General features: G+C 52.8%; 1 pseudogene; it reads right to left on the bottom strand.

Annotated features, from left to right (window-relative positions):
- Positions 1 to 6,631: 6,631 nt before the first annotated feature.
- On the bottom strand, positions 6,632 to 6,721 carry LOC120946308 (annotated as a pseudogene).
- Positions 6,722 to 7,168: the final 447 nt, after the last annotated feature.

A 7,168-nucleotide genomic window follows, 5' to 3' on the forward strand; every position in this document is an offset into this window, starting at 1 on the left:
TGGAATAAAAAAAAATATACATTTTTTTTTATTTTTTTATAAAAAAAAAAAAAAAAGGGGGGGGGGGGTTGCCATCGGGGCCCTGGGGACCTCTGGGCTCTTTAATAAAAAGAACAGTCAATACAGAAAGTTAAATTAATGGTGAGGGCCCCAAGCAGGCAACACGTGGGTAACAAACGGGAAACCATGGCAGTCACGGGCAACAAAGGAGCAATCTTTGGCACAAGCACTCAATAAATGGACAATCACAATATTAAATATTATAAGGGTTGCCTCTTTCTTGCCTGAGATTTTCACGATTGTCCATTTGTTTCCCACTTACTGCCCGCTTGTTGCCCACACTGTAAGGGATGGGCAAAATTCAGACTTTCTGTTGCATTAGTGTCAATGGAGAAAGTGAAATAATAAGGAGGGCCCCAATGAGGCAGTAAGTGGGTAACAAAGTAGCAATCTGTAACACAAGCAGTCAACAAATAGGTAATCATGATACTAGATATAAGGATTGCCCATTTGTTGACTGCTTGTTCTAAAAACCGGCCTCTTTGTTGCCTGTGACTGTCATGATTGCCCATTTGTTGCCCACTTACTGCCTGCTTGTTCTAAGGGTTGTCTCTTTCTTGCCTGTGACTGTCAAGATTGCCCATTTGTTGACTGCTTGTTCAAAGGGTTGCCTCTTTGTTGCCTGTGATTGTCACGATTGCTCATTTGTTGCCCACTTACTACCTGCTTGTTGCCCACACAGCAAGGGTTGGGCAAAATTGGGATTTTCTGTTGCATTAGAGTCAATGCAGAAATGAATAGCGAGGGCCTCAAGGAGGAAATAAGTGGGTAACAAAGGGGAAACCATGGCAGTCACGGGCAACAAAGGAGCAATCTTTGGCACAAGCACTCAAATAACGCACAATCACAGTATTAAATATTATAAGAATTGCCCATTTTTGACTGCTTGTTCTAAGGGTTGCCTCTTTCTTGCCTGTGACTGTCATGATTGCCCATTTGTTGCCCACTTACTGCCTGCTTGTTCTAAGGGTTGTCTCTTTATTGCCTGTGACTGTCATGATTGCCCATTTGTTGCCCACTTACTGCCTGCTTGTTCTAAGGGTTGCCTCTCTCTTGCCTGTGATTGTCATGATTGCCCATTTGTTGCCCACTTACTGCCCGCTTGGTGCCCTCACACTTCACGTTAGCTTTAATCTTTATTCTTATCTGTAAAAGACAGGTGCACTTTGTAGCAAGGGGTGGCGTCAGGGGGATGCAACCGCCCCTGAAACCGATGTGTGAGACCCATGTGATCGATTACTGTACGCGGCGGCGAGTGCACGCGCTGACCTTACCCATTACAGCGAATGACGTGGGCCAGCGCCTGAGTTAGCACGCCGTAATGGAAATAAATCGCGGCTTTGCTCCGTAAGATATTCCGTTTTTTTTCACAGCCGCGGCCCGTGAAACGAACAAATTATTATTGTTTTACGCTTCAAACGCAGATTTCTTCGGAGCGAATGATTTTTCCCCCGGAGCTGCCACTTAGGGTTAGCGCACTTCAAGCCGGATTTTTTTCGCAAGATGAATATTTTCATTTAATCCCGAGGAGAGGAGATCGGCGCGGACGACCCGCTGCCTCGACAGTTCCGTTTTTCTTCGTCTAAATGATCAAAATCTCCCTCTGACCGCCTTTCCTATTCCGCTCGCTCCTCCATTTGTCTTCATTTGCCGCCGATTAAGCGGTTATGTACATAATACGTCACACCAATGTATGCGAGCAGGACCCCCAACGTGCGCCGAGCCGGGGGGAATAGCCGCCGTGACCTTTGCGTGTTTGCGGGACGTGAGGACGCCGGTTCTCCTACCAGACGGGCTCCTTATCTGCCATCGCCGGGCTTAACAGTCATTAGCGGACGTGTCAGGATCTGGAAGTGACGGGACCTTTAGGAGGCCTGATTACGCTTTGACACGTTATCCCCGCCGTTTAATTAAATCGCGGCGCTGGAGACAAACAGAGGTGATGGATTCCAGTCGTTTTTCAAACAAAACAAAAAAAAAGGAGAAGAAGACAGCCGTAGAGGATAAAAGGGCGCGCCGCACCGACGGAAAAACATCCCACCAACCATGAGGGAAGAGCCGAGCGGAAAGAGAAATTATTGTGACATCGCGCCGGTCCTGAGGAGCTGCGGTCAGGAGTTTTTAGGCGAGGCCACGGCTTCGGCCTAGTCCGCGGCGACCCCACATCCCCCCCACAAAAAAAATTGCCTGCCCCAACCTCCTTCCTAGCACAACCCCCCCCCCCCCCACAAAAAAACACTTCCTAATCATCCCTCCTAGCACAAATCCCCTCCCCCTCTACCATATCACTTCTCCTAGCACAACCCCCCCAAGATTTCCCCTCCTAGCACAAACACTTCCTAATCATCCCTACTAGCACAAATACCCCCCCCCCCCCAAAAAAAAAATCCCTCCCCCTCTACCATATCATTTCTTCTTGCACAACCCAACCCAAGTTTTCCCTTTCCAGCACAAACACTTCCTAATCATCCCAACTAGCACAATGCCCCCCCCCCAAATCCCCACCCCCTCTACCATATAATTTCTTCCTGAACAGACCCCTTAAATCCCCCCTCCTAGCACAAACCCCACCCAAGTTTTCCCTTTCTAGCACAAACACTTCCTAATCATCCCAACTAGCACAATTTCCTCCCCCCCCAAAAAATTCCCCTCCTCGCACAAATCCCCCCCCCTCTATCATATCACTTCTTCTAGCACAACCCCCCCAAGATTTCCCCTCCTAGCACAACCCCCCCACCCAAGTTTTCCCTTTCTAGCACAAACACTTCCTAATCATCCCTACAAGCACAATGCCCCCCCCCAAAAAGAAAATCCCCTTTGTGTACAAATCCCCCCCCCCTCTACGATATCACTTCTTCTAGCCAGATGCCCCCTCCTAGCACGGATATCTCCCAATCATCCCTACTAACTCAAATTCCCCCACCCCTTCAAAAAATGTTATAAAATTTGCAGTGCGAATCAGGGCTTATAAAGGGCCATGTGAGGAAAGGGCCTCAGGGCCAACAGAAAGGGCCCTGGGAGGAAAGGGCCTCAAGACCAACAGAAAGGGCCCTAGGACCAATAGAAAGTGCCCTGGGAGGAAAGAGCCTCAGGACCAATAGAGAGGGCCCCGGGAGGAAAGGGCCTCAGGACCAATAGAAAGGGCTCTGGGAGGAAAGGGCCTCGGGACCAATAGAAAGGGCTCTGGGAGGAAAGGGCCTCAGGACCAATAGAAAGGGCTCTGGGAGGAAAGGGCCTCAGGACCAATAGAAAGGGCTCTGGGAGGAAAGGGCCTCGGGACCAATAGAAAGAGCCCTGGGAGGAAAGGGCCTCAGGACCAATAGAAAGGGCTCTGGGAGGAAAGGGCCTCAGGACCAATAGAAAGGGCTCTGGGAGGAAAGGGCCTCAGGACCAATAGAAAGGGCTCTGGGAGGAAAGGGCCTCAGGACCAATAGAAAGGGCTCTGGGAGGAAAGGGCCTCGGGACCAATAGAAAGGGCCCTGTGAGGAAAGGGCCTCAGGACCAATAGAAAGGGCTCTGGGAGGAAAGGGCCTCGGGACCAATAGAAAGGGCCCTGTGAGGAAAGGGCCTCGGGACCAATAGAAAGGGCTCTGGGAGGAAAGGGCCTCGGGACCAATAGAAAGAGCCCTGGGAGGAAAGGGCCTCAGGACCAATAGAAAGGGCTCTGGGAGGAAAGGGCCTCAGGACCAATAGAAAGGGCTCTGGGAGGAAAGGGCCTCAGGACCAATAGAAAGGGCTCTGGGAGGAAAGGGCCTCAGGACCAATAGAAAGGGCTCTGGGAGGAAAGGGCCTCAGGACCAATAGAAAGGGCCCTGGGAGGAAAGGGCCTCAGGACCAATAGAAAGGGCTCTGGGAGGAAAGGGCCTCGGGACCAATAGAAAGGGCCCTGTGAGGAAAGGGCCTCGGGACCAATAGAAAGGGCTCTGGGAGGAAAGGGCCTCAGGACCAATAGAAAGGGCCCTGGGAGGAAAGGGCCTCGGGACCAATAGAAAGAGCCCTGGGAGGAAAGGGCCTCAGGACCAATAGAAAGGGCCCTGGGAGGAAAGGGCCTCGGGACCAATAGAAAGAGCCCTGGGAGGAAAGGGCCTCAGGACCAATAGAAAGGGCTCTGGGAGGAAAGGGCCTCAGGACCAATAGAAAGGGCTCTGGGAGGAAAGGGCCTCAGGACCAATAGAAAGGGCTCTGGGAGGAAAGGGCCTCAGGACCAATAGAAAGGGCTCTGGGAGGAAAGGGCCTCAAGACCAATAGAAAGGGCTCTGGGAGGAAAGGGCCTCAGGACCAATAGAAAGGGCTCTGGGAGGAAGGGGCCTCAGGACCAATAGAAAGGGCTCTGGGAGGAAAGGGCCTCAGGACCAATAGAAAGGGCTCTGGGAGGAAAGGGCCTCAGGACCAATAGAAAGGGCCCTGGGAGGAAAGGGCCTCAGGACCAATAGAAAGGGCCCTGGGAGGAAAGGGCCTCAGGACCAATAGAAAGGGCTCTGGGAGGAAAGGGCCTCAGGACCAATAGAAAGGGCTCTGGCAGTCAGGGAGGCCTTGCCCCAATGCAAGAACCCATGACCCCCCCCCCCCCCCCCCCCGGCTGCCTCTGAATGGAGAAGTTCAAAATAACCTGCGGGGGGCGCTGCCACAGGAAAAAAAAAAAAGCAGTTTGTTAAAACTAAAAATCATCTCCATTTGCTGTCAATCAGGAGAATGGCCCCGGGAATGGGATTGGGTCGGCGCTCGTCTCCCGCCGCGGTATTATAGATATCTGGCGGGGAACGCGCCTGACACCAGATATGAATATGTGCATTCCACAAATCCAATTATAGATAAACCTTGTAAGGTTTAAAGATCAACAGAAAAACACAGAATGTCGAGCGCCGCGATCGCCGTCAATGCCAGGCCGGGGGCCGCCGAGTCCGCCAATGATTGCTATGAGAAGAATTAAAACCGTTTATTGAGAGCGAGAAAATGTAAAGACCGCCGAGCGGCACGCCGAGATTATTCTGCGGAGGAATATTCTCCATTTCTGGTAAAACAGCTTAAAGGAAAACTCCAACCGCATTGGTTTCAAACAGGGAAATGAATTCACCACCCAAAAGGATTGTAGAGTAATGTGGGGGGGGGGGGGATGGGTAGGACCTCTAACCTGAACCCCCCCCCCCCGGGGGCGCCAGGCTCCTGACTGGGACAAGGTTGTGAATTTGGGTCCACCTAGCCAAAAGGTCTGGTGGACCCCTCTCCTCATGGCCAACTAAATCCAACCACTGAGGTCAAGGGGCTTCCAGGGGGGGGGATGGGTATGACCTCTAACCTGAACCCCCCCCCCCCCGGGGGCGCCAGGCTCCTGACTGGGACAAGGTTGTGAATTTGGGTCCACCTAGCCAAAAGGTCTGGTGGACCCCTCTCCTCATGGCCAACTAAATCCAACCACTGAGGTCAAGGGGCTTCCAGGGGGGGATGGGTAGGACCTCTAACCTGAACCCCCCCAGGGGCGCCAGGCTCCTGACTGGGACAAGGTTGTGAATTTGGGTCCACCTAGCCAAAGGGTCAAAGGGTCTGGTGGACCCCTCTCCTCATGGCCAACTAAATCCAACCACTGAGGTCAAGGGGCTTCCAACCTTCTAGGTCAAGGGGCTCTCTCAAAGAGAGACCCCCCAGGTTCAGGGGAGGAAGGAACCTGAGGGCCACACATCCTCCCCCTAGACTTCAGGACAAGCTGGAGGACTCACCGTCACCATCCGGTGAAAAAACACGCACAAGTAAAAAGTGACAAACGTGAGGAGAAAAAATAAATAAGTGGCTGTGCAATGTGTGCTGGCCGGGCCCCGGGGCCTGGTAGTAAAATTTGCCCCCGGACTCGGAATCAAAAGGTCCAACCCTTGGAGGCACAGTGCAGAAAAATTGTTCATACAATGGGGTCCCGCACCCAAGTTAAGCGCACTCTGGCGCAGCCAGGGCCCGCTGATGGGCCAGTACAACTAGCCCTGTTTTACCAGGCTGGGCCAGCAGGGGGGCCCGGGCAACCTGAACAGATAAGTAATTAATGTTAAAATAATTAAAAAAAGAAATCCTCCAGCCATGACCGATCATTATGGCCCATAAGGCATGTGCTGCCTGCAGAGACAGTGCCACCCATGCTGCCAATGGCATTATGCTATTGGCGTCATGGGTGGCACTGTCTGCAGCACAATATGGCATTGGCCATATTGACTTTGTTTCAAGGCAGGTTCTGGGGTCGGGCCAGGGGTGGGGCTGAAGGAGGGACCAGGGGCGGGACCAGGGGTGGAGCTGAAGGGGTCCCCCAATGGTAGGCTGTACAGGGCCCCATGATTTCATTCAGCGGGCCTGGGCGCAACCACTTACAGACATTGTGGGCTCTCGGCCTTCCCAGCAAATGGCCAGACAACATAGATCCATTTAAACCAGGAGGAACGTGGCCCATCCGGTTTTCCAGAGGGGGGGAGGGGTAATAATTACTCCCCTGGCCCAACTGCCTGTGGGCACCCTGGTTTCTGTTCAAGCCGATACAAGCCTTCAGAGCCCCCGTCATACCCACAGGGGCGCTATACAGCCAGCCCTTCCTACCAAAAGGTAAGAATGATGGCGTAGCGCCCCTACTGGACACTGGTAAGAACAGATACTACACTTGATCTCAGCCAAAAGGCTAAGAAGCGATATCAGGGCTGGGACAAGGAGTGGGCAAGACTAAGCTCCATGGGGGCGGAGTGAAACAAGTTGGGGGCGTAGCCTGGTCGGAATCCAGGCTGAGGTTGCCACTCCATTCACCTCTCTAGGACGCCTTAGATGTGTGACTACCAAGGGCTACCCCTTTGTCTCTTGAACAAGGGGTGGGCAAGACGAAGCTCCGGGAGGGCAGGGTAAAACACTTAGGGGGCATGGCCAGGTCAGAGTCCAGGCTGAGGTTGCTACTCCATTCATCTCTCTAGGACGCCTTAGATGTGTGACTTCCAAGGGCTACCCCTTTTTCTTTTGAACAAGAGGTGGGCAAGACAAAGCTCCGGGGGGTGAAGTGAAAAATGGCCCGGTCAGAGGGGGGGGGGCAGAGTGGTGAAACACGTTGGAGGTGTGGCCTGGTCAGAGGCCAGGCTGCCACTCCATTCAC

Source organism: Rana temporaria, chromosome 7, assembly GCF_905171775.1.
Source record: "Rana temporaria chromosome 7, aRanTem1.1, whole genome shotgun sequence".
In the NCBI taxonomy this organism is placed as follows: Eukaryota; Metazoa; Chordata; class Amphibia; order Anura; family Ranidae; genus Rana; species Rana temporaria.